Genomic DNA, 26496 nt, shown 5'->3' on the forward strand with positions numbered 1-26496 from the left:
AGTCAGAGCCCACTGTCATGCCTGGTGACTTGGTGCCCACTGTCTTGCCAGATGACGCGGTGCCCGCTGTTGAGCCAAATGACCTGATGCCTGGTGACCCGATGCCTGCTGTCCAGCCAGACGATCCAATGTCTGACCCAGTGCCCGCGGTCATACCAGTTGACTCGGAGCCCACTGCCTTGCCAGATGACGCGGTGCCCGCTGTCGAGCCAAATGACCTGATGCCTGGTGACCCGATGCCCGCTGTCCAGCCAGACGATCCAATGTCTGACCCAGTGCCCGCAGTCATACCAGTTGACTCGGAGCCCACTGCCTTGCCAGATGACGTGGTGCCCGCTGTCGAGCCAAGTGACCTGATGCCTGGTGACCCGATGCCCGCTGTCCAGCCAGACGATCCATTGTCTGACCCAGTGCCAGCGGTCATGCCAGTTGACTCGGAGCCCACTGTCGTGCCTGGTGACCCGGTGTCTGTCGCTCCGCCTGGGGGTCCGGCGCCCGCCGCTCCGCCTGGGGGCCTGAGACCTGTCGCTCCACCTGGGGGTCCGGCGCCCGCTGCTCCGCCTGGGGGCCCGAGACCTGTCGCCCCGCCTGGGGGCCCGATGCCTGTCGCCCCGCCTGGGGGCCTGATGCCTGTCGCCCCGTCTGGGGGCCCGGGGCCTGCTGCTCCGCCTGGGGGCCCGGGGCCTGCTGCTCCGCCTGGTGGCCCGCTGCCTGCTGCTTCGCCTGGTGATCCGGTGTGCCTCTACCCGGAGTCCAGCCCGATGTGCCTCTGCCCGGAGTCCTGCCCGATGTGCCTCTGCCCGGAGTCCTGCCCGATGTGCCTCTGCCCGGAGTCCAGCCCGATGTGCCGCTGCCCGGAGTCCAGCCCGATGTGCCGCTGCCCGGAGTCCAGCCCGATGTGCCGCTGCCCGGAGTCCAGCCCGATGTGCCGCTGCCCGGAGTCCAGCCCGATGTGCCGCTGCCCGGAGTCCAGCCCGATGTGCCGCTGTCCGATGTGCCGCTGCCCGGAGTTCTGCCCGGTGTGCCAGTCTTTGATATCCCGCCAGTTACCAGACCCGGGCGGTGGAACATTTTGCCCAGCTAGGACTGTTTGGAGCGTCCTGAGGCCGCTCCTTGAGGGGGGGGTACTGTCAGGAATGGACTGGCCAGCAATGGTGGGACTCGCCTGCCTTATGGGCTGCAGTACCGGGGCTTGCCAGCGGGTGCTCCCAGCAATCAGAGACTCAACCTTGCAGCCAGCTAAACACCTGAAACTGCTTACACTGGTGTATTTAAGGGATGGCCAGACCTGCAGACTCTGCCTTGGTGTGTGTTTTTCCTGGGCCCTGTATCCTGTTCCTGCATCCTGTTCCTGTTGATGTCTTGTCGCTGACCCTGCCTGATCTGACCTCTGCTGACTTCTCCTGCTCTGACCCCGGCTCGTTCCTGACCATCCCTCTGCCTGACCCTCTGTACCACTCTGCCCGCTACCTGCTGAACCTGGCTTGTGACCCCGACCATTCTCCGCTTGCTCCCCCTATACCTACCTGCCCGATTGATATTGACCCGGCCTGCCTGACGACGCTTCCATTGTATGTACTGTTATCTGTGGGTGGTTTGGTTCGTTTGCACTGTGTTATGTTTTAGTATTGCACTGCGTTTATGTTTGTATTGTTAGTGTTAATAAATTATATTGTTTATAACTTATCTGAAGTCTGCGTTTCCCTGCGTCAGTCACACACCTCTGGTCATACCCGGGAGCCCTGACACTTAGAGCTGCTCGCAATACCCCAACAATCTCCTTCGAAGGCTCGGTTTTACAAATCTTTACAGATGTCTCTCTGGCTACGTTGGAGAAACGTAGAAAAATTAAAGAAGTTACAACTGCCCTTTTCTCAGCTCGTATCCGCTATAAATGGGGCTTCCCTTTTAAGCTGATAGTTCCACATAATGGGAGCACATTCATAGCTACATCCCTTCCCGAAGGTAGAGAAATCTTGGCCAAAGTGGGCCTGGCAGAAGCCCCATCACTTCAACGTCCACCCTCCACCCCTCGTGTCTCTCCCATTTGGCATACTCCATCTCCACGGAGGGATAGAAGGAGAGTCCGACAAGAACCGGGTTGACAGGACCATGCTCACTTGCCTATTACCCTTTGTTTTGATAGTCCTTAGTCCTGGTCCACAGTTTATTATGACTGAGACAAGAACCGGGATACAGGGACTTTGCTCATTTGTATCTCTTACATCTTCAGGATGTGCATTTTTGTGGTCACTGCTGTGATATTTCTGTGTTTCTGAGAACTATGTATGCCTTCTCATTGATAGCTGGATGTGTTTAGGCTTAACAAGGGTCTTCGGACCCTCTTAATACCGCCCATTAATTCATGGTTTCACAACTCTTGAACACGTTACCCCACCCTGCCGTCTGACATGGCAGGAGGTGTCACCGCCCGATTGTGGGGTGGCAGCTCCGTTTTTCATGTTTTACGGAGACAGGGTTTGGGCCCATTTGGCCCTTTGATATTTGAATTTTTTGTTTTTTCAGGTATGGCGAATTGCCTACCTTATCCATGTTTTTTAGTTACCCTCTTAATTGTAGGAGCTATTAAAGCTTCACTTCTATTGTTTTTTGTCTTTTCTCTTTTCAAACCTTTAGTGCATGATGTTGGCCTTATGCCGGTTTGTGGACGTCACGACCCCCATATTGGGGTCTGGATGTCCCCCAGACTGGCACTACTGCCTGTAAATCTGTCTGATGCGGACTTGCGGGTCCTTATGTCTAGCCAAATAATTCTAGGAGATGTCTTTTCAATGTGTATTTTTATGCTGATAGCAATAACTTTTGTGTACTATGGTGATTCAATGTATTTCGCATAATGTCCAGGGTTTCAATTCACCAAATAAGCGCAAAACAGCCTTTCTCCAATATAAGCAACTAGGGGCTAAAATTATTTTATTGCAGGAAACACATTTTGCAGCCGCAAACCACCCGACATATTTCCATAAATCCTATAGGCAGGGGTGTTATACCTTACATTCCTCCAAAAGTAGAGGAGTAGCCATCTTTCTACAAATTCATTCCCCTTTGAGGTTCAAAATGTGTATCGTGATCCGGACAGTAGGTTTATCATTCTTAAAGGCACCCTTTCAGATCGAGAAATTACGATTGCTAATGTCTATGCACCAAATTCGGCACAAGCTTCCTTTTTTCTCTAAATTTTTTGATGTTCTGGATAGGTTTTTGTCCCCCCATCTATTGGTGGGTGGTGATTTTAACCTGGTAGCAAACCCTTTTTTGGACCGCAGCTCCTCCTCGCACTCTTCCCAGGCTTTCCCAAAATCCCTTACTAAAAAACTAGATGCCCTCAAGTTGGTGGACGCCTGGAGGGTGCACAATGCGGGAGCCAGGGATTATTCATTTTATTCTCACCCACATGACTCTTATGCTAGATTAGACTATATCTATTGTACCCCTATTTTACTAGCTAATTCTAGGACAGCTTGCATCCACTTGAGCCCCTGGTCGGATCACAATATTATGGCCTTATCTATCACGTGTATGGGATTGGCACCTACCCCCTTCTCTTGGAGACTTAATGACTCTATGCTTACTGATATTGACTCTCACCAAGAGGAGGTTACATTTTTTCAGGAATATTTTCAGTCTAACTCGACTCCTGATATATCTTCAGCCACACTATGGGTAGCCCATAAGGCGGTCCCACGTGGCCGCCTTATCTCTATGGCTTCATCTAGAAATAGAAAACGATGGCAGCAAATTCTACTTCTTACCCGAGAATTAGAAGCACATTATAGAAGTCATATTGCTAATCCATCTCTTCTTAATAAACAGTTATTGTCCCAAAAGCGTTTAGAATTGAATACTCTGCTTTCCCAAAAGACTGAAAAAGCTCTCCGCTGGTTGAAGGCCTTGTTTTTGTTACATAGCAACTCAGCATCCACTATGTTTGCAAGGAAATTAAACCACTCTCTGCACCCCCCACATGTTTATAAGTTACGCACTAACTCGCACGCTATCTCATCTTTACCTCAGGAAGTTTTGGGTATTTTTGAAAACTTTTATTCTAACCTATTAGCTCCTCCACAGTCGGAATCTGTTCCACCATCCGACTCATGGCTGGATTCTATACCCCTCCCTGCTCTTCCACCTTCTCAGATTGCCTCTCTTAATGCCCCTTGTAATTTGGAGGAAATAACTCGTGCGATTAGCGCGCTAAAAAGTTCTACTGCACCGGGTCCTGACGGATTCACCGCTAGTTATTACAAACATTTTGCCTCTACGTTGGCTCCCTATTTGATAACTTTATTTAATGATGTTTTGCAGCGGGGTAGGTTCCCTGAGGAGATGCTGTTGGCTAATATGTCTTTAATACCCAAACCACAGAAAGACCACTGTTTGCCACAAAACTATAGACCAATCTCAGTAATGAATAACGATCTGAAAATATGTATTTTGGCAGACAGGTTGGCCCCTATTATCTCCTCTTTGGTCTCTCCAGACCAATCGGGCTTTATTCCTGACAGATTCATTACTGATAACATTCGCCTAACGCTAAATGTTATTCAAGATGCCAATTTACATTCTAAAGAGGTTCTGTTGATGAGTCTAGACATAAACAAGGCCTTTGACAGTGTTCTTTGGCCCTATTTATTTTCCTTGCTACAGAAAATGGGCTTCAGTGATGAGTTTTTAGCTGGTATACACGCCCTATACGACTCTCCTAAAACGAGAATAAGGCTTCCTGGCTGTAATTTGGACTTTTTTACATTCGGTAGAGGCACCCATCAGGGTTGTCCTCTTTCACCCCTTTTATTTGCGCTGGTGTTGGAACCTTTGGCAGTAGCGATCAGATCACATCCGGATATTTCTGGCTACCCATTATTAGTTTCACATTTCAAAATAAGCATGTATGCTGATGATGTTATGCTGTTTCTCACTAACCCGTTAACTTCATTGCCTAATTTATGTGCCGTATTGAACGATTTTGCTATAGCGTCAGGTCTTACTGTTAATTTTACCAAATCGGTGGTTATGCCTGTTAATGTTTCTAATTCCCTAAGTGCATCTCTCCGTGGTTCTTTTCCATTTCATTGGGCCACGGATCGGATATCCTATTTAGGTATTAATCTCACTCCCACTCGGATATGTTTGCTGCTAATTATCCACCATGTGTATCACGTCTCTCTACTCTATTAAAGATTTGGCATGGTTACCCTATTTCCTTTCTGGGTAGAGTCACGGCGGTTAAAATGAATATCTTGCCTAAATTACTTTATCTTTTCAGAGCACTTCCAGTCCTGGTCTCGAAAACGTTTTTAGACCACTTTCAGCGGATTATTAACAATTTTATCAGGGGTAATAAGCGTCCACGTTTTGCTTCATCTATTTTGTACCGCTTACAACGGATGGGAGGTCTCAGTCTTCCCAATTTTTGGCTATATTATCTCTCAGCTCGTTTTGCGCAACTATCACAATGGGCAACTATTAACTCTCAGATCCCATGGATCAAGTTTGAATCTCAGTCTATACGCCCATTCTATTTACCGGGTATTTTGTGGTCCAAAATCTCCCCTCGATCGCTTACTTTTCATAACTCCATAGTGACCCATTCACTGACACTTTGGTCCAAATACAAATTTGAATTGAATTTGGTCTCTCTTATTCCCCCAGGTATTTCATTTTTTGGTGATCCTACTTTTGTTGCAGCTTTTTCTTCTCCTCAAACGTTTTTTTGGTGGTATTATCGATCTTTTATCAGATTATCTGATTTTCAAAGAGGAGGATCTTACATTACCTTTGATATGTTGCGTGTGCTCTTTGATGTTCCTCTTCGTGAGTACCATCGTTACTGACAGATTAGACACTTTTTTAATTCACACTTTGGCCTTATACCATCTTCTCCGATTTCCTTTTTCGAATGTACCAGCCGTGACTCTCCTAGGGGTAGGGGTCTTATTTCTGATCTTTATCACCAATCTTTGGTCTGTCTTTTTCATACACCCCCTTCATACAGACATAAATGGGAGGAGGATAGTGGTATCACTTTTTCAGATGAGGATTGGGATTCCATGGTGGATAACATATGTAAGTGTTCTAGATCTCTTTCTGTTCGTGAGACGGACCTTAAGGTTCTAACCAGATGGTATTATACCCCATCAAGACTACATGTATTGTTCCCACAAACGTCCCCTTTATGTTTCCGGGGCTGTGGCCTCACAGGTACTTTGGTTCATATATTTTGGGATTGCCCAACCATATCTTTGATTTGGTGCAAGATATCTGAGGTGGCTACCTCACTGGCGGGTACCCCGGTATGATTGTCTATACAGACCTGTCTATTGGGGGCTCATATCCCAGGGGTCTCTGATGCCATTATGAGATTGATACATGCTATATGTATTGCCACTTTATGGTCATTTGCCTTACATTGGAGGTCCAATGCTGTACCCTTGGCCTCCGTTTTACACAGAATTGACACTGTAATGCTCATGGAACGCATTCATTATACCCTACTGGATAAGATGCACTTATTTGATAAAAAATGGGAGTCATGAAGGGATTATAGACATTTATTGCATGATTAATAACATTTCCAGTGAAAGTTGACTGGCATATACTGTTGACAGAAGTATCATTCAACCTACCTTATCATTAACATATTTCATGTACTTGTAATCTACTCTTTTCTATTTCTTCTCTTTCTTACATTAATATACTTTCTGTATTGTACTTTTCAAAAGTGCCTTGTTTTTGCTGTCAATATCATTTGAAAATGTGCTGTTGTTTTACAGTCTACTTTTATACAATAAAACCATTTGTAAACAAAAAAAATTACTTTTTTATATGTTAAAAAAATCTGAATAATATATTTAAAAATATATATATTTTTAAAAATATATATATTTTAAATATATTCTTCAGATTTTTTTAACATAAAAAATTCATTTTAACATATATTTTTACGTATATTTGTAAATGCATTCAAAAAATGTAGATTTGTATTTTTAAAGACATACAATATATTTGAAATGTATTTTTAAAACTATTTTTCATATATTTTAAAATAAAAACTTCAACATACAGTATATATATATATATATATCTATCTATCCATTCAGTCGTATCTGACCCTTGGCGATTGCATGGACCGTCACTCGTAAGTGACTTTTTCCATGAATTCTTTTAGAAATTATTTTACAGGGTAGGTTGCCAGGTCTTTCCCCAACCCCTACCATGTAGGAGAGGGATGCAACTAGGACAATTTAGACAGGAGCCAATTAACCTACCAGCATGTCTTTGGAGTGTGAGAGGGAACCGGAGGAAACCCACGCGAACACAGGGGGAGAACATGCAAACTCCATGCAGGAGGCGCCATGGTTTGGAATTGAACCCATGACCCAATATATATATTTATAGTGTATTTTATATCTATACATAAATGTTTTACCTTTAATTTCTATCTTAAACTGTATGGGTTGTTTTGCAAGGTGAGGGTTTACATATACTTTAAACTAAACTGAGTTGCTGCAGTGTGACATATTTGTAAATATCTGAAGTATGTAGCATTTGGGATACCATATTCCTTTTTGAACTCTGAAAAAGATTTGAAAGTGCCATTATTGTAAAGATATGATACATATTTTACTATATATATTTTATTTTTGTCTTGCCCAAAATAGATTCTGTTCACGAAAACAATTCACTTATCCATGGATTATGCCATAATGTGGTGCTGGGAGAATAGATTATATCTCCAGTTGATGTGGCTAATTGGGATGCTAATTGGGACTGCTTATGCCTGTGTTTCCCAACCTTTTTTCAGTCAAGACAACCTTTAAAATTCTGCACAATCTTGAGGCACCCCATTCTAAAATGTAAAAAACGTAACTAATAGTTTTACATAATGCAGCAGCAGCTACACATGTAGGTCTCCCAACTTTAGAGGCTATTTATTCTTATAAAGCAAATACACCTTTGCACATTGGTACTGACTAGTATTCCAATGTTTCTCTTCTCCCCTCAGCTTCTCTCTCTCATTTAGCTAATATGACCCCAATGCTGATAGAGAGGGGCAGGGAAGGGGCAAACAAGAATGCTGTGCAGGCACCCAACATCCTTCTTATGAACCAATGCAGTCACTGGTTGTTAGAGCGCTAGAGGTTGGACGGTTGGAATGGTGCACAATGAAATCCTGTGGCTTTGAGTACCTAAAAGGCAGGCTTCATCCACCCGCTAGCTTGTTTACAACTTTTGGGTAATTTATAGACATCTTGCCAAGGCACCCCTGAACAATTCTGCAGGCACTCTGGTTGAAAAAGGTTGGTCTATGCACTAAATTTGTTAAAGCTTCATAGGACGTAAGAATAGCAGCTTCTAATGGTTTTCAAAATATTTTACAAATAAATATCTGAAAAGTGTGGTGTGCATTTTTATTCAGCACCCATTACTCTGATACTCCTAACTAAAATCTAGTGAAACCTATTGCCTTCAAAAGTCGCCTATTTGGTACATAGGTCCACCTGTGTGTATTGTAGCCTCCCTAGCGGTCTGATTATGTCAGTATTTCTGTGATCAAAGCGGTACATTTTTTTGCATGGAAATATGTATTTTTTTTATTGTAGGCCTGTAATTTTTAGGAATAACTCACTGAAATCTGTCTGAACAAGAGTCTAGTAAACATCCCGGGTATGTTAAAATTTGAAACACGAAATCATAAATTATAATTTAATAAATAATCATAAAAAATAATAATATAATAATAATACATTTAATTCAATAATGTACCGTATTTTTCGCTCCATAAGACGCACTTTTTTCCCCCCAAAGAAGGGGGGAAAATGTCAGTGCGTCTTATGGAGCAAATATGGAGCGGCCGGTCCGGTATTTCCACAGCCGCCGTGTCAGAATACCGGGCCGGCCGCTCAGCTCTACAGCGGGACCTTATAGAGATGACTGCTGACCTTTGGGGAGGGAGGGGGAGCGGGTACCTGAATTTGACAGGTACCCGCTCCCACTTCCGTGGAGTTGTTCTTTCATCTTACCTGTTCCTCTATCCAGCGGCGCGGTCTTCCTGGCTTCTGTAGTGTGGGCATGACAGCCGGGTGCCAAGTGCACATGCGCAGGAAGCGGTGCTTTTTGTGAATGGTAAGGCGGCACCTGGGACACATGACAGATCCCAGAAGCCGCCGGACCAATCACAAAGCGCAAGTGCTTCTCGCTCATGCGCACTGGGCACCCAGCTGTCATGCCGAGCGCCATTACAGAAGTCGGGAAGACAGCGCGCGGCTGGATAGAGGAACAGATAAGATGAAAGAACAACTCCGCGGAAGTGGGAGCGGGTACCTGTCAAATTCAGGTACCCGCTCCCCCCCCTCCCCAAAGGTCAGCAGTCATCTCCTGTACTATCCACAGTCTCTGGTCATCCCTGTGCTGTCCGCAGTCTCTGGTCATCCCTGTGCTGTCCTCAGTCTCTGGTCATCCCCTGTACTGTGTCCGCAGTCTCTGGTCATCCCTGTACTGTGTCCGCAGTCTCTGGTCATCCCTGTACTGTGTCCGCAGTCTCTGGTCATCCCTGTACTGTGTCCGCAGTCTCTGGTCATCCCTGTACTGTGTCCGCAGTCTCTGGTCATCTCCTGTACTGTGTCCGCAGTCTCTGGTCATCTCCTGTACTGTGTCCGCAGTCTCTGGTCATCTCCTGTACTGTGGCCGCAGTCTCTGGTCATCCCCTGAACTGTGTCCACAGTCTCTATCCATCCCCTGTACTGTGTCCGCAGTCTCTGGTCATCTCCTGTACTGTCCTCAGTCTCTGGTCATCTCCTGTACTATGTCCGCAGTCTCTGGTCATCTTATGTACTGTGTCCACAGTCTCTGGTCATCTCCTGTACTATGTCTGCAGTCCATTAGTTCAGAATTTTTTTTTCCTGTTTTCTGCCTCTAAAACCTAGGTGCGTCTTATGGTCAGGTGCGTCTTATGGAGCGAAAAATACGGTAATCAAACCAAAAACACTTACATTTGAAATATAGCGCCAAGTTCGCACATCACTGAGCAAAGTCGTAAAATCGTTTTCAGTGTCTGATGACGAATTTCCCCACGAATCATTATCACTCAACTCTGCAAGTGGTTCTCATTTACTATCACTGTTTTCTAGCTGGTCTAAAACCGCTTTTGACCTAAAGGGACGCTTTTTGGACGCCATGGACATTTCTCAGTTTCCAGGCAGAAAGAATGGTAAAAATGCGGGCAGGGCACAGGAAAAAGAATTAGGAAAAAAATGTATGTGAAATGCTTTGATACAGTAATGTTTTCGTATGTGATTTTAGTGTATTTAGTGAATGTCACTTTTTCACATTTTTAAATTTCCCGCCGTTCCGTCCCCTGTACGTCCTGACGTCGCAGGGAGCAGAACCCAGAAGACAGATGCCGGCATCCACCAAAGGACATTGCCGGGGACATTGCAGGAGGGACATCACAGGAGCAAAGGACAAGGTAAGTGAAGAAGAGATCCCGGAGCAGCGCTGCAGGGTATTTCCGAATGTAGCTCAGGGTTATCACTTGTGGTACTGAAACTTTACCCCGAGCTACACTAGGGAATACCTCCAGGGAGGTTAATCTCAGTATAAAAACAGCTGTTCTGTGAAGCCCTCAGAGGTTTGTTAGAGGACATTAGTGAACAAACAGCATTATGAAGGCCGAGGAACACATCAGACAGGTCAGGGATAAAGTTGTGGAGAAGTTTAAAGCAGGGATAGGTTATAAAAAAATATCCACAGCTTTGAACAACTCACGGAGCACTGTTCAATCCATCATCCAAAAATGGAAAGAGTATGGCACAACTGGATACCTACCAAGATATGGCCGTCCACCTAAACTGACAGGCCAGGCAAGGAGAACAATAATCAGAGAAGCAGCCAAGAGGCCCATGGTAACTCTGGAGGAGCTGCAGAGATCCACAGCTCATGTAGGAGAATCTGTCCACAGAACAACTATTAGTCGTGCAGTCAGCAAATCTGGCCATTATGGAAGAGTGGCAAGAAGAAAGCCATTCTTGAAAGAGAGCCATAATTAGTCCCATTTGCAGTTTGCGAGAAGCCATGTGGGGGACACAGCAAACATGTGGAAGAAGCTGCTTTGGTCACATGAGACCAAAATTGAAATTTTTAGCCTAAAAGCAAAACGCTATGTGTGGTGGAAAACTAACACTGAACATCATCCTGAACACACCATCCCCACCGTGAAACATGGTGGTGGCAGCATCATGTTGTGGGGATGCTTTTCTTCAGCAGGGACAAGGAAGTTGGTCAGAGTTGATGGGAAGATGGGTGGAGCTGAATGCAGGGCAATTTTAGAAGAAAACCTGTCTGCAAAAGACTTGAGACTGGGGCAGAGGTTCACCTTCCAGCAGGACAACGACCCTAAACATACAGCCAGAGATACAATGGAATGGTTTAGATCAAAGCATATTCATGTTTTAGAATGGCCCAGTCAAAGTCCAGACCTAAGTCCAACTGAGAGTCTGTGGCAAGACCTGAAAATTGCTGTTCACAGACGGTCTCCATCCAATCTGACAGAGCTTGAGTTATTTTGCCAAGAAGAATGGGCAAAAATTTCACTCTGTAGATGTGCAAAGCTGGTAGAGACATACCCAAAAAGACTTGCAACTATAATTTCAGCAGAAGTTGGTTCTATGAAGTACTGACTCAGGAGGGCTGAATACAAATGCACGCCACACTTTTCAGATATTTATTTGTAAAAAATTTTAAAAAACATTTATCATTTCCCTTCCACTTCACGATTATGTGCCACTTTGTGTTGGTCTTTCACATAAAATCCCAATGCCCAGTTAGCGGCACGCTACGAAGTTTGGAAATCAGTTGTTCAAGTGCAAAGATGGTGGAGGACCATCAAAGGAAAACATGCTCAGATCGATGCAAAGACCATCAAGAACTGTCATGCAAAACTCATGGCGACAGGTTCTGTAATGGATGCTCAAAGAAGCGGTTGCCCTTCCAATGCCAGAGACCTGGAGGTAGTGAGAACAATTCAAGACATGTTCACTCAGAGCCCAATAAAGTCTGTTCGACAAGCAGCAAGGGAAAGTGGCCTCTCTTTTCACTGTGTACGAACTGTGCTCAAGAAGAATTTTAAATAAAACTCCATGTTATGTGTGTTCTTCTCATATTCATTTTTTGTAAAAATAATAAATAAAAAATAAATGATAAGATTTTTAAAATAAGGAGTTACTTTTCAATCACCCTGTGTGTGTGTATATATATATATATATATATATATATATATATATATATATATATAATTTTAATTTAGCTGTATATTTTGATGCAATTACCATGTACCAATACCAAAAAAACCCTGCAGAATGAATTCTCCTACTCATGACAATCATGACAATACCACATATTTGTGTGTTCCATTTTTTGTACCTGTAGTAGAGCCAAGAAACTATAGTAAGCATTTTGCTAACACTAACTGTAAAACACTAACACTACCACTGACTTGCCACTTGCACAGCCACTAACTGACAATTACACTGACAGTAACTGACACTAATTCACACTTAGACTGCACTAACTGCCATTAACTGATATTTACACTGTCACTAAGAAAAGTGAGTGTGGGTGAAGTAAACACTCACCCTTACTTCTCGGCTTTAATATAACTATGTACGGTGTAAAAACATAAATTGCAGAAAAATTTGAATATTGAATTAACCATGGCACCACCTGCCTCGAGTTTACATATTCTCCCTGTGCCTGCATGGGTTTCCTACATGTATTCTGGTTTCTCTCACACTCCAAAGACATGCTGGTAGGTTAATTGACTCCTGTCTAAATTAGCCCTAGTATGTGTATTTATGAATGTGAGATAGGGACCTTAGATTGTATGCTTCTTGAGGGTTAGGGACTGATGTGAAAGTACAATATACATATATACATGTAAAGGGAGAACTTTTGTGATTCTCTGTGCTGTCAGTCCCATGTGTGGGGCACCACTATCAAGAACACCAAGCAATTTTTAGTTTATTGTGCTCCTCTAAAAATGTATAGATTCTCACACCTAAACCATTCAAACCAATTGTTATAAAGCATTTCTGTGAATATAGATGTAGTGCCCTGCCAAAAATTAGGCAAAATTTTGTTTTTTAGCTCCACTGTACTCAGAGATTGTTTTTTTTTTTTTTTTTGGTCTGGCCAGGTTTCCTTAAGCTTGGTGGTTGATTTCACCTGCCTGCTTCTGGATGACGCTTGCAGAATATAGTGTAGGAGTATCAACTACTGAGTTATGATTGTTTATCAGACCTCAGCTCATTCTGAGAGGGGGAGCCCAGAATGTGGTGAGAGAGGTGATAAATGTTTGGGAGGCCTGCTCAGAGTGTTTCATGTCCTGGTTGCACTGCCCCTGGGATGCAGCCTGTGTACTGGAGCTGCAGTTTGGGCCTCAGCAAGTGCTGGGCTGAAGGCCTGGAGAAGATATGCTAAAAAAAATCTTTGCTAGAGGGCATCATCTTTGAGTCTGGTCTGGAGAAGGATCTTTGTCTCCCTCACTGGAGAGTGTCACATGGGAGCTGGTTGGCAGACAGCTGTCCTAGGACATTGTGAGTAAAACCTTCTTTTGCACTCTCAGGTGGGAATGTGTTAGAGGGAACTGAGTGCCAGATGATGTTACTGGATGGAGTGGTTCTGGTATTACAGAGACCTAGTATTACTGGCCATTCCCTATTACCTCCAGTCAAGACTGTTTAAGGAGGATTTTATAAGAAGTTTGTCCTCTTGTTGATTTCTGCTATCTTTTCGGAGTATCCTGAACCATTATATAATGCTACACCATAGGGGTTATGGGGTTGTAATGTTGGGTCCTCTGTTCAATGCCATGACTCTTGAAGCTGCTTAGTCCCCACTAGCACATCTGGTTATAGGTTACTCACACCTGTGTAACTGAAATGTTGATATTCTACCACTCAATGAAAGTACACAGAAAATAGACCATGAGCAACTTTAGAATTAATAAGATGAGTATATTGGTGAAAAGTAAGCAAATGTGATACATAGAACACATAAACAGGACAAAAAATTAAATAGGTTAACTGATGGGAATATTAGCCTCACCTATGGCCAATGACCTATGCCGTAATAAGGCTAACCTCCACTGCACTGGTCCATACATTATCAGTAAGAATAGCATCAATCATGAATGGCATGAAAGAGACCTCACTGTAATACTGTAACTACTCAATGTTCCTGAATTAACTCTACACATACAGCCACAATAGTGGGTTGGTGTATGCGCTACTGGCAAAGGGCTACCCTGGTGGTGTCTAAAGTACCTGGCACCTAATTGTCAGTGTTATCTGTCTTTCATTGGGCCCTTCTGTAGGTGGTGCACATGTAGCTGTCCCTTTAAGACTTCATGCAAGCAATGGACTGCTATGTAAGGAGTAGTCTAATTTGGCATTACCTGTGAGCAGCTAGGGGTTAAGCTCAGTAGCTCCACTCACCAGTCCTGGAATACAATGGATCTGATCTAGTATGCTTGGTGATCAGTGGTCCCAGAAGTTTCAGTCCTCATTAACAGGTACTTTCTGATGTGGTAGCACATCATCTTGGATTTCAAGGCACAGAAACTCTCTCTGTGGCTCAGTTTTTCACTCTGGTCCCCAGAGGCTCTGTCCTCAGAGCAGGCAAGCACAGCACAGGTCTGCACACACTGGTTTTCTCACACTGACTGCCCAATGTCCAGCACAGACCCCAGCAGCAGGTCTGCATCTACTCACTGCCCATGCTGTTCTCTCTTAGGTTCTTGTAATTTACCCAGGAAAAAAACTGTATTTCTCCTCCTCTGTGTGCAGGGATTTTGGCTCATGTAGTTCTTGCAGCCATTCACTTCCTTTATACAGTGCCTCTTTAAGGCATATCTCACTACCAAGAGAGACGGGGGCAGGAACAGGTAGGGGATTTCACACAACGCCCGCTCACACAACAGGGAAGCTATCGGTGAGAGGAAACTGCTGCAGTACAGTGATGATGGGGAGAGGGAAGTGAAGGGAGAGAGGCAGATGCAGCCTGCAGCACACCAGCTACACTTAAATCCCCTCCTGTTCAAGCTTCTGCAATCAAAATCCCCAAAAAGGCATTCCCTAGAATAAGCCTGTGTTGTCAGTGTGCTTGGAACTGTGATTGTGACAGGCAGCCTCTGTACTAGCAAAGGAGACCGGGGCATCTTCTCAGTGGTCCCTTTGGGGGAGAGCACTACATAAAAGAGAAAGAGTGGCAGTAAAATTGCAAGATCCTGAAAAGAACTGATTGCTAGTCAATGTGGCAAGCTGTTTGGTGCAAACTAGACATGGAGGCTAATAGAGATCAGCAAAAGCCAGAGCTTACCACTAAGGGCCCAATCACACCAATGAGTTGCATTAATGCAGTACTGTGGCTACTGTTTATTGTGAATGGCAACACAATGCACCTTAAAAAAGCACCTGTGTTGCAGCACATATGCAGTAATACACTACCGTGCATTGGGGTGTGCTGTGTTAGCAATAATTCTGTAGGTCCAAGTTTTGGTCCATTGTAGTGTGCTAGGTAGCCCATTTAAACTAACACAGCATACAGCACTAACCACAACAGACTTCCCTGGTGTAAGTGGGATCTAAAACGTCTAGTTTGGCCAGGAAATGTTACAAATTGGATACACTTAATCTACAATCGTTTGTTAATCAGCTTGTAGAGCTGCTTTTATGGAAGAATAAATATTTACTTGCTGGTGTCAAATTCAAAGCAACTGTAAATTTTGATGCCCTTGGAAGATAAAATCTTAATACATTTTGGAAGTGACTTATAAAAGCTTTTATCTGCAAAAAAAGTGAAAAAAAGAGAACATGCAAGATATTCTTGCTTGGAAAAAGACTGCAACAATGGTTGTCAACTTATTAGCTAAAGGGAGCCTCAAATGCAGCCCCTGACATCAGCAAAGGGCTGCACACAATGTTCAGTACATGTAATGCTTGAGAGGACTGTCAATATCTGCATTATCGAATAGAGGAAATGAGGGTCAGAGAGTGTGGACATGCCACATTTTTGGCTGGGATATGCTGCTGTGAAGACAATATGAAATTGGGAACATGTTACATGAGGCTAGTAGAAATCAATGCTATTACTTTAATCAGTGCTGCCACTATAGACTTCTGGGATCCAAGGGGCACACATCATATACCAAAGGGCCGCATGCAGCCCTCAGACCTCAGGTGGAGTGCGGATTGAAGCTCAGGTTTCACAGAAAATTGATATAGTATTTGTTCAGTGGTTCATGTCAGGTTTACATCAAGTTCAGGACAGGATTAGCTCTCAAGATTATCCTGTTCACACATGTGCGGTTTAGAAACTGTTCCCATAGAAGACAAAAGCCTGTAATCCGCACCTGAAAGCACTGCTCAGAAATCGTACAGGACTCTTTTTCAAACTGCACTGAATCTGCACCGCCAGTGTGCCAGACATATGTGAACAGGCACCATAGGAAGCAATGTTTTTTCACGTTATGCAGATTGGATGTGGTTCAAACCTCATCCAATCCATATATATATATGAACTGGCACTAAGTATAAATGGATGCATCTTGCAAAATTTTTATAAATCCACACATTTTAAACATTCTTTTACTGAGAAAACTGCTGTATTATTGCTGGTATGTGATATTAAATTTTTGCACAACAAACAGAATCAATGGAAATTTTCTTAAAGGTGTTTAATTTTTTTTATTGTTATACATGGCACACATAACAATGTACAAAACAACAATTGTTCCACTTCTGCCACAGTTCATTATACATATTTGCTAATGGTAATGCTCCTGAAAGTAGATGTGTATTAGAACAGGCAAAATGAAAACCAGGAGTGGTGCTGGGTGGGGGTGAAGGGAGGACAAGAGGGATGGAGAGAAAGGGTATAGGAGGAATGGGGGTGGGTGGGATGAAGGATTCCCAGGAGGACAATGTAAGCAGTAGAGAAGATTTCCAGTGAAGAAGGATTTATTTCTTAGTGTAGTACAATAAGTATGAAATTAGCAGCTTTATGTAAATCCTCATGTATACCCAGTAAGGCTAATACCAGACAGGGTCCAGACCATATATTATGTATGCACCAAGGTCTACCTAGCAGCACTTACAAGTTGGAGGTGTCTAGAGATGGATCCTATGTAATCTCTGTGGGGTATAATATACCGCCCAGTGAAAGACTTTTGTCTGAATCAATCTATCTCTAGAAAAAAATTCCAGTTAAAGCTGGCTATAGATGGTTTGAATCTCAGCCAGTTCTTGCTGAACAACCATGATTTGATCCATGTATGGATCACTGAATGTACCCAAGCTTATCGACTGATCAACTTGGGTACAACCAACCTGCCGGATTTTACAGGCGATTATCGCTAACAGCTGTTATAGCCACCAGCGATAATCACTGTCCATGCCTCCACCCCCCCCCCCCAGAGAACACAATTGCATGGTGGGAGGGATTCCCCTGTCAACACTGTCTGTCAACCCGTGATTGCAGGAAAGAAATTTGCACCATCTATGGCCTGCCTTAAAACAGTTTTTGAGACAACACTCTCAATCCTGTCTATCCTGTCTATCCATAATAGAAGGGTTATTGTTCCATTGTTCCCACAATCTGTATATTTTAGAATAATCAATACAGAGAAGAGAGGCATGCAGGGAGGACAAAGGTATCTGAAGTACTCTGCACAACAACAGGCTTTCTATGGGGTCAGCCTGGAGGACAGATGGAGTTCATCAGAGCTTCTGCTCATTTGCTAAGCCCTGGAGAAACTGCACTTACAAATCGCACAATCGTCTATTTGCCTTTAGTAAATCAACTCTATTGTTTACCATTTTACTTAAAAGAGAAGTATGGCTTTTGCTTTTTTCCCCCAATTATACTTACCTAGGTGGATGCAGTTTCATTCTGATGCTGTATCTGTCCTCCGCCGGGGATGACCGCTGTTCACTAGGTTGTGAGATGGGGAAACAGCTCTCATTGTTTGAACACTATTTGTGTGGAAGTAAATTAATGTTTTGACTGACATTCTGCGGTTTAGCCACAAGATGTCACTGTTTTTCTAACACAGCCTCAGACTGCATAGATATTTGTATATTCATGAAGAGGTGGGGTTTTGCAGACAGAGATGGAGAGAACAGGAAGGAGAGAGAGAAGCCATGTTTTGGAGCATGGTGAATAAGGGGCCGTGTGAGCTGAGAATCTGATGACATCCAGGTATGAAAGCGTCCCTCAGTAACCAGAGCTGCAGCTGAGTGAAGCTGATGAGATTGCTGCCAGGAAGCTGATAAGATTGCTGCCAGGAATGCTGATGAGATTGCTGCCAGGAAGCTGATGAGATTGCTGCCAGGAATGCTGATGAGATTGCTGCCAGGAAGCTGATGAGATTGCTGCCAGGAAGCTGATGAGATTGCTGCCAGGAAGCTGATGAGATTGCTGCCAGGAATGCTGATGAAATTGCTGCCAGGAAGGCTGATGGGAACAGAGAAACTAAGCAACATATACGGTGAGACCGCATGCTTCTTGGAGAGACATTTGTTCTGTTCAAAGTCACCAGCGGATGCAATGCAGACCCGGGTCAGTAAGATCATGCACACACCTCATTTCAGTGTTGGCGCCTTGAGACTGAGTCCAGGCCTATAGTTAGTTAGGGTCTCTGTTTGTGTCAGGCCACAAGTGTTGTTAGTGAATATTGGAACGACTCCACAACTTAAAGTGACATTTTACATTGGAGAGCTGATAAAATCCCACAAACTCAAGCCAGACTGGCATTTTGCTCAGAAGGAATACTCAGGCACGTGCTACAGGACCAGTTATGGGAGAGGGAATACTGTAGATTTGTGTAAGATTGTAAGCTGTTGTGCTGCACCGCAGGCTAGCCAATACCGTACACCCATACACTGATTATTGCTCTTTTAGGGTAATAATAGGTAAGGTGTGGCAGCTTAGTTGTGCCCGCCAGTAGGTAAATTACTTCACTTTCTACCTTCATCCATCAGAAGGCGCCGTTCTGTGCAGCACAAGGGTCTCAGCCTTTGGGCTGGGTGTATGTAAATTTATTGTATGTTTTCAGTATTTGTGGTTGTGTTTATTTGCCACATCTAAGTAAAATTCTGTTGTGGCAAAAGCTGGTGTCGGGGTTGCTTTCCTCGTTCGTGACTTCACTGTATCCAGGGGAGCCCACCCCGGTACACGGCTTACAAGGCTCTCACAGCAACGCTGAGCAGAGAGCGATGACTGTCAGGGAGGGACTGCAGGAAACTGTCATCTATGTGACAGCTTCCCATACAATGATGTATCCCTGAACCCAGTTACCTGTTGAATGGGAGATTCCCAGGCATTGGGCACTCTGTACGTCAGCTCAGACTCGTTCTTAATTACTGCCAGTTTCCTAATCTGAGAACTGGCAGTAATTCTTTAAGATTTTGTTACTGCTATAGCGACAGAATCTTAAAGTGGCAGTAGATTGGACTACCCGAGTTTGATGCACGTGTCGGTAATGTTATCGGCACTGAGTAATGTTAATGACTCTGGGGCAAATGCTTGCTGACTTAGGCGCTGGTAGTTCTTAGGGAAATACTACCAGAAAAGAGCCAGTAGGGCTGTTTTGAATTCCTCTAATTGTTTGTAAGTTGCATAGGGCATTGTACAGAACCAGTCAACTTGGGCATTAAAAATGAATAACGTCTTCTTAGATGAAGATTTCAAATGAAGTTAAGCTGAGCTGATATCTATTGTTTACATGTACGAATAGGAAATGGATGTACAGTATCTACTACTCTATGTTAATGGTGTGTAACAATGCTTACATATTATATGAGTGATGTTCACTGTAATTGTGGGGCACTTTCACCATTCATGCCAGAAAAACATTGGATTTAAGACTAAGCATTCCCGTGAGTGCTGAAGTCCTCTTCGAGGTTGGGACTGATGGAGTGTGACAGTTCTGAAGGGAAATATATGTCTTTTAGGTCTGTCATTTTGTTTCCCCCTCCACTCCATTTTATATTTTGTACTAACATGTTGATTAATTGTTTTGTATTATAACCAGAATGAGTTAATGAAAATATGCTATGTCAGTTATGTATTACAGAACTATACTCACAAAATTCTTCTATCTTTTATCTTAGCTTAGCCTTGGTAGAGACGGTAAAAGTATCCAATTATTTCTTTGTATTAACAAGCACCTGTTTCTGTTATGATACAATTAAATGTCAAATATTTCTGTTCCATGAGAAAATAATTGTTTGTTACTTATAACTAATTACAAATGCCTGAGAAAGATCATGTTCACAGCCTTGAAAAGTATCTAGCGAGATTCTATTGTATGTAGCAGATAAGTTTTTATGTAATATTATAGACATTCCTTAAATTTTGCTTCTCATCATTATTCAGGATTGACGTAAATGCTTGTATTCCCACTTGCACGTTATATTGTACTATATAAAAGAGCTTTCGTTGTGGAATAAATTAGAAGTTTTTGGTTACTTATAAGACGGTCTCATGTGTGATTACTTGTAACCAATGCTTCTCCAGGCCTGAGGAGACAGAACGAGTGACAGAGAACTTAGACCAGGGGTCTAAGGGTCAATAGAACCAACAGTTTTGGGGGCTCGTCCGGGATATCGGCATCACCCGCTCAGTGACCATCCACTTGTCCGGTAAGTAGAATTATTTTCTATATAACCTGTACAAGTTGGATACAAGGAAACTGGGAGGCTCTGATTAGTCCGATATCCATTTAAGCCAATATATGCTCTGGGAGCAGAACACTCCGGGAGTGTTAGTAAAATTGTCTCAGGGAGACTAAGAAATCTCAGGGAGATTGCCTATAGTCACTCATTCTGTGTCTAAAGTTTATTATTTTCTACATATAGAAGTATAAGATAATATTGACGTCAATGTTTGTCTTTTTGTATTCAGCCAATCAATTACTGACAACTCAGCTTTTTGATACTCTGTGCCCCACCTTTCTTTTTTCTTTTATATTAATTTCCTTCCCGCTAATAAACTTGAGAGATTGATTTTACCTATCACTGTGTGTATGTGTATGTCTGTTGTCTTTTTTGAGATGAAGTCAATCTCCCCGACGCGTCGTACCCTCAGCAGCCTGTTAAAGACTGATAGCCAGGGGCTATGGACAACCTTTCAATTGGAGGTCCCACCGAGATCGGGAGGTCAACCCGTTTGCGGTCACTCAGTAAGATAAACAAAATCTGTCTGTCTGTCCGGCTGTCCGTGGGCTCTGACTTAACTCTCGATCTCTGAACTGTGACAGGAGTATTCCGGGAATACTTCATTGAGTCTCCGGGAGACTCAGATAAGGAAAGGTGATTTATGTAGACGGGGTCTACATTTCAAATACCTAGACGGGGTCTAGGTATAATTTACAGAGTCTTAACTAGTCTGTTGAGGGTAACCAACTTTCTTTTCTTTGCTTCTACTATGAAATGCATATAGTATAAGATAATTTGTTTATGCAAATAAGTGAACCCGGTTGGTAAGTGAACGGGTCAAAGTAATTGAAATAGAGTCAATATTTAAGTTCTTATTGTCTATCTTTTGTTGAGAGTGATAAGTGGTTATGTGTTACTAGACCCGCTCTGTACTGTCAGCTCCGAACTGTCAGAATATATCCTTCCTTCTCCAAAGAGGACGTGATTTTTTTATTGCAGCACAGCAGCAAATCCAACCCACAGCCCCATCCACCGTCCCAGTCCAGGACGCTGTGGAAGATCAACCTGAACCCCCACCCAAGGAATTCCTGATTCCACACAAGATGAGGAAACTTTTTCTGCTGAAGGATTAAAAGAGATATCAGGGTCCCTATTAGTAGACTTGGCAAATAAAGCAGGAATAGATAAAATTTTCAGTCCCGGACAGGCAGGTAGAACCAGACATAAGGTGGACGACACAGTCCAAGCAATATCCATTTCTCACTGTAGGAGACACATTATTAATTACATGTTTGGAAATAGAGGACATTGACTGTGTTACAAAACATTGTTCTGTTGGTGTTTGACATTCCGTTTTTTTTTACAGCCATACCGTCTGATGCTGAATGTTTTTTAGTAATTGATTTAGCAAATGCATTTTTTAGCGTCCTTGTTGATGCAGAGACACAGCCCATTTTTTGTTTTCTGTTTAATGTCTCAGGGTTTTTTGTAGATTTTTCTGTAGTCTACGCAACTGTTCTCCAGGCCACTCTGAGGGAGTGGACACCGGACTATGGGTCAGTCCTGCTGCAGTACGCAGATGTCATCTGTCTCTGCAGTCTCACTAAGGGGGCCGGCCTGAGGGATGGGGAGAGTTTGTTGAAATGTCTTTTTGAAGGTGGACACAAAGTGTCAAAGAAAAAACAACAATGGTGTAAAACAAGTGTTAAATATCTGGGTTTTGTGTTTACAAAAGGAGGAAAGGAAAGTCAGTCCAAAGAAAGCTGTGGCTCTCCTGAAACTTGCCTGCCCACAAACCAAGAAAGACATGCTCTCCTTTCTTGGAGCCATTGGTTGCTGCCGCCAGTGGATACCTGACTGTTCCTATTATGATAAGTCACAACCCAGAAAATGTCAGAAATTGTTAAGTGGTCAGATGACATGGTTGATGCATATGTGTATTTGAAAAATGCAATGGTAACTGCCCCAGGCCTTGACCTCCCTGACTATGTAAAAATGTTTCATGTGTACGCAAGGGACAATTGTAAGACCATGGCTGGTGTACTCGCCCAGGAGCACGGAGGCAGACTTCGCCCTGTAGTTTTTTTTCTCAAAAATGGTGCCAGTTCAGGTCCAAGGCATGCCTGCGTGTCTCAAAGTGTTGGCATTTTACGTTATGACTGTGGAGATGTCTATGTCATTCACCTTAGGACACCCTATGATATTGCACACTACACATAATGTAGCTATTTTACTAAGAAATATACACACTCAGCACATGTCCTCCCAATGATTCAGCGGATGTGAGGTTATCTTGATGAGCAACCCCATGTTGCATATCAAGTATAGCGCAAACAACTCAGGTCCAGCCATGATCCTAAACGCACTGTTGGGTCTCAAATTGTGAAACGATCTAGGATCCGAGGCTCATGACTGCTTCAAATCCATTGAGGCTAATATTTCTCCCAGACTAAATTTATTAAACATTCCAATCCCAAATGCTGATGTTTTTTTCATAGATGGCTCCTGCACTAGGCCAAATGACAAATTCCTTTTTCAATCAGCCCAAGCTGCTGAATTGATTGTTTTCACTAAAGTATGTGAACTGTACAAAGATCAGTCTGTCACTATTTACACAGATTCTAATATGCCTATGGAACAGTGTATGACCATGGTGTATTATGGTTTCTCAGAGGCTACATAGGAGCTGATGGGAAAAGGATTGCCCATTCCCAACTAGTAGCCAATTTGCTCAAGGCTCTCACACTTCCCAAGGAATTTGCTGTCATACACTGCAGAGCACATACCAAAGGGGACGATGATATAACAAAAGGTAACGCTCTAGCAGATTATGAAGCAAAAAAGGTAGCTCAGTAATAATTTGCTTTACTGCAGATGCCCACTTTATGCCCCATCCTCCCAGATGATTCCCAATTGATCACAACTTTGTAGCAGTCAGTTTCCACAAAGGAGCTCGAAGACTGGTGCTACCCTATTTTACAGAAGAATCCAAGGACTGGATTAATCTGCAAAGAGGGGAAGCCATGTATTCCCCAAGCCAGTGCACCCATCTACATTGCACAATTTCATGGCATAGGCCACATAGGGTGGAAAATGACAATACAACAACTCAAATCAATGTTCTACATCACAAACATGGAGGGTTTAGTGAAACAATTTGTACAACGGTGCATTACTTGCATAAGAAACAACCCAAACAACCCAACTAGAGTTGCTCATGAACACCTACTCTATCCAACAACACCTTTTACACATTTACAAATTGATTTTACGCATCTCCCAACCCCAAAAGGAGGCACCCAGCCTGTATGTGTAATAATAGACATATTCAGTAGATGGCCAGAAATTTACCCCACCAAAAGGGAAGATGCAGCCACCGTAGCCAATATTCTAACAAGAGAGATAGTCCCACGATGGGGAATCCCCTTGCAGATAAACTCAGATCAAGGGACTGCTTTTACGTCCAAACTGTGTGCAGAGATTGCGAAGATACTGCACATAGAGTGGAAATTCCACATTCCTTATCACCCCCAGAGTTCAGGAATTATAGAGAGGATGAATAGGACTTTGAAGGATAAGATAAGGAAGGCAACCGGAGGCACTTTTACATGCTGGAAAAGGTTCCCCCCGCCATCCTCGCAGAAATGAGGATGACACCTAACAAGAAGACAGGTTATTCCCCTTTTGAAATTCTTTTTGGTAGACCTTTCCCCACCCCTTGGTGTAGGCAAGTGTTTATGACCTCAGACAATCTTGACAATATAAGGGACGAGTATGGGAGGAAACTGGTTCAAAGTTTAGGTGGTATTGAAGATAATGTTACTCGCAAGTGTCCATTCTTTTCTCAACAGGATAACACACACCCCTTTCAGGAGGGAGACGAAGTGGTAATCAAACTCCATCCGAAAGGAAAAAGACAACAAGATTTCATCTATGGTCCTCCCACCACCATCACTGCGGTAACCAGAACGGCCGTCCTTACTGAGCATAGCCCTTCCTGGGTTCATGCCACTCGTGTGAAACTGGTAAAAAGCCGGCCCGAGGAGGAGGATCCAGAAGCAAGCAAGGAGGTACTAACGGGGGCAGAAAGCCCTGACCTCGAACAGGACAATCAAGAAAAGGAGGTACTAACGGGGGCAGAAAGCCCTGACCTCGAACAGGACAAGGTGCTGTTTATTAAAGGAGGTGAAGCAGGTGATACAAATCCTCGAAGAGTGAGTGAAGCTGGTAACAAAGCCTCTGAAAATAATCAAGACGAGCATTCTATTAGCCAAGGACTCTGGCAAACTATGGATTCTGTTGGGAGTGATTACATTTTTAGTGTTCACCCCAATATGGACAGTGACTAACTGTATATACTCCCCAGAGGATTTGGGTGCTGTTCAGGTTATATGTGGTCACAACAACAATGATAAAAACACCTCAGAAAAACACACATTTGATAAAAACACCTCAGAAAACGCACACCCAATACACACTAGGACCAAAAGAGAAACCAATGTACCAGCACAGAAACCAAAGGTTGCTATTACCAGAGAGGGGAAGATTATTACATTGTGGTTTGACTCTTCTAATACCTATGTTGCTACCTTTTCTTTCACCTATGACGATCTAACAGAAAAAGGGGATGAAGAGAGTAGCAGGAAAAGGGCACATAAGAGGGAGGGAATAGGTTACATTTGTGTAACTGATGATTATTGGGGGAGTAACTGTGATTATTGGGGAGCAGTGGGATGGAACATAGGAACTGACTGGGGATACAAACCTGACACAGCCATAAATAAGAAGGACAAGAACGGAAAATCCCTCATAAACAGAATGACTCTTACTAAGCCCAATGCCAAATATACGCTTACCATAGAAAATCCCAGCCCTAGTGATTCGGGAATGTATGTATTTGGGTTATACTGGGGAGGAGGTATATCAGGCACAAGGGGGAAATTTAGGATACAAGACATGCATAATAACAATAATTACAATCCCCTGAAGCCACGTATCAGTACTATTAGGTATATGATTGCCATTGCTGATCCTTCTTTTGAAGATACCGTAGCAGCGGAGACGGGATTTTCAGATGTAAATCTTTGGTTAGAATGGATGAGGTACAGTGCCCTGCAGTACAACAAGTCTAATTGTTATAAATATAAAGGAAGTGCAGCGCTAGTGAGCAATAGTGAATATAAATATACATAAAAATAGTCCCGTGAATACACATAAATAATAGAGGTGACTCTGTTATTCGTGAGGAGGTGGTGTTAAAATGCGCACTCACCGGACGCGCATTTTAAATGCGCATTGGGTATAAATCCTGCTGTCAGGTGGTGAGCGATTCCTCCTTTACCGGGTCCTAGATGGGTTATTCTACTCCACTGGGGGTCCCTGTTGAAACCGTCCTTGCTGATGATCTGGGTAATGGATGGCAATCTTTTCTTGGAGTGGGTCTGCGGTGAGTCTGCGGACTAAAGCACTCTCCCAGAGGGCAGCAAGAACACTCCCATAGTGTAGTAGGTTTTAACCTCAAATTTATTAAAAAGTAGGTGATACAAAAAACGTTGCAGACAATAGTCTGTGAGTAACTGACCAGCTGGTAAGTAAGAGTATCCGCCGGAGCTCCACGTTGCTCCGGCGGGTGTGACGTCACGGCGTGGTGTGGCTCCTCCTGACGCGTATCGTGCTCAAGCACGTCTTCAGAGGGGGGTCGCCAATCGGATTGGCGACCCCCCTCTGAAGACGTGCTTGAGCACGATACGCGTCAGGAGGA

General features: G+C 43.5%; 1 long non-coding RNA gene across 1 annotated transcript; it reads left to right on the forward strand.

The window, feature by feature from the left end:
• Nucleotides 1–20087: 20087 nt before the first annotated feature.
• Nucleotides 20088–25309, forward strand: LOC149459204 (uncharacterized). Its single transcript, XR_016313321.1, has 2 exons — nt 20088–20720; nt 24587–25309. It is a non-coding gene; the product is annotated as an uncharacterized LOC149459204 (long non-coding RNA).
• The last annotated feature ends 1187 nt before the right edge of the window (nt 25310–26496 follow it).

The sequence above is a fragment of the Staurois parvus genome, unplaced genomic scaffold (assembly GCF_062004578.1).
Source record: "Staurois parvus isolate SC_StPar_1 unplaced genomic scaffold, SC_StPar_1.0 ptg000270l, whole genome shotgun sequence".
NCBI lineage: Eukaryota > Metazoa > Chordata > Amphibia > Anura > Ranidae > Staurois > Staurois parvus.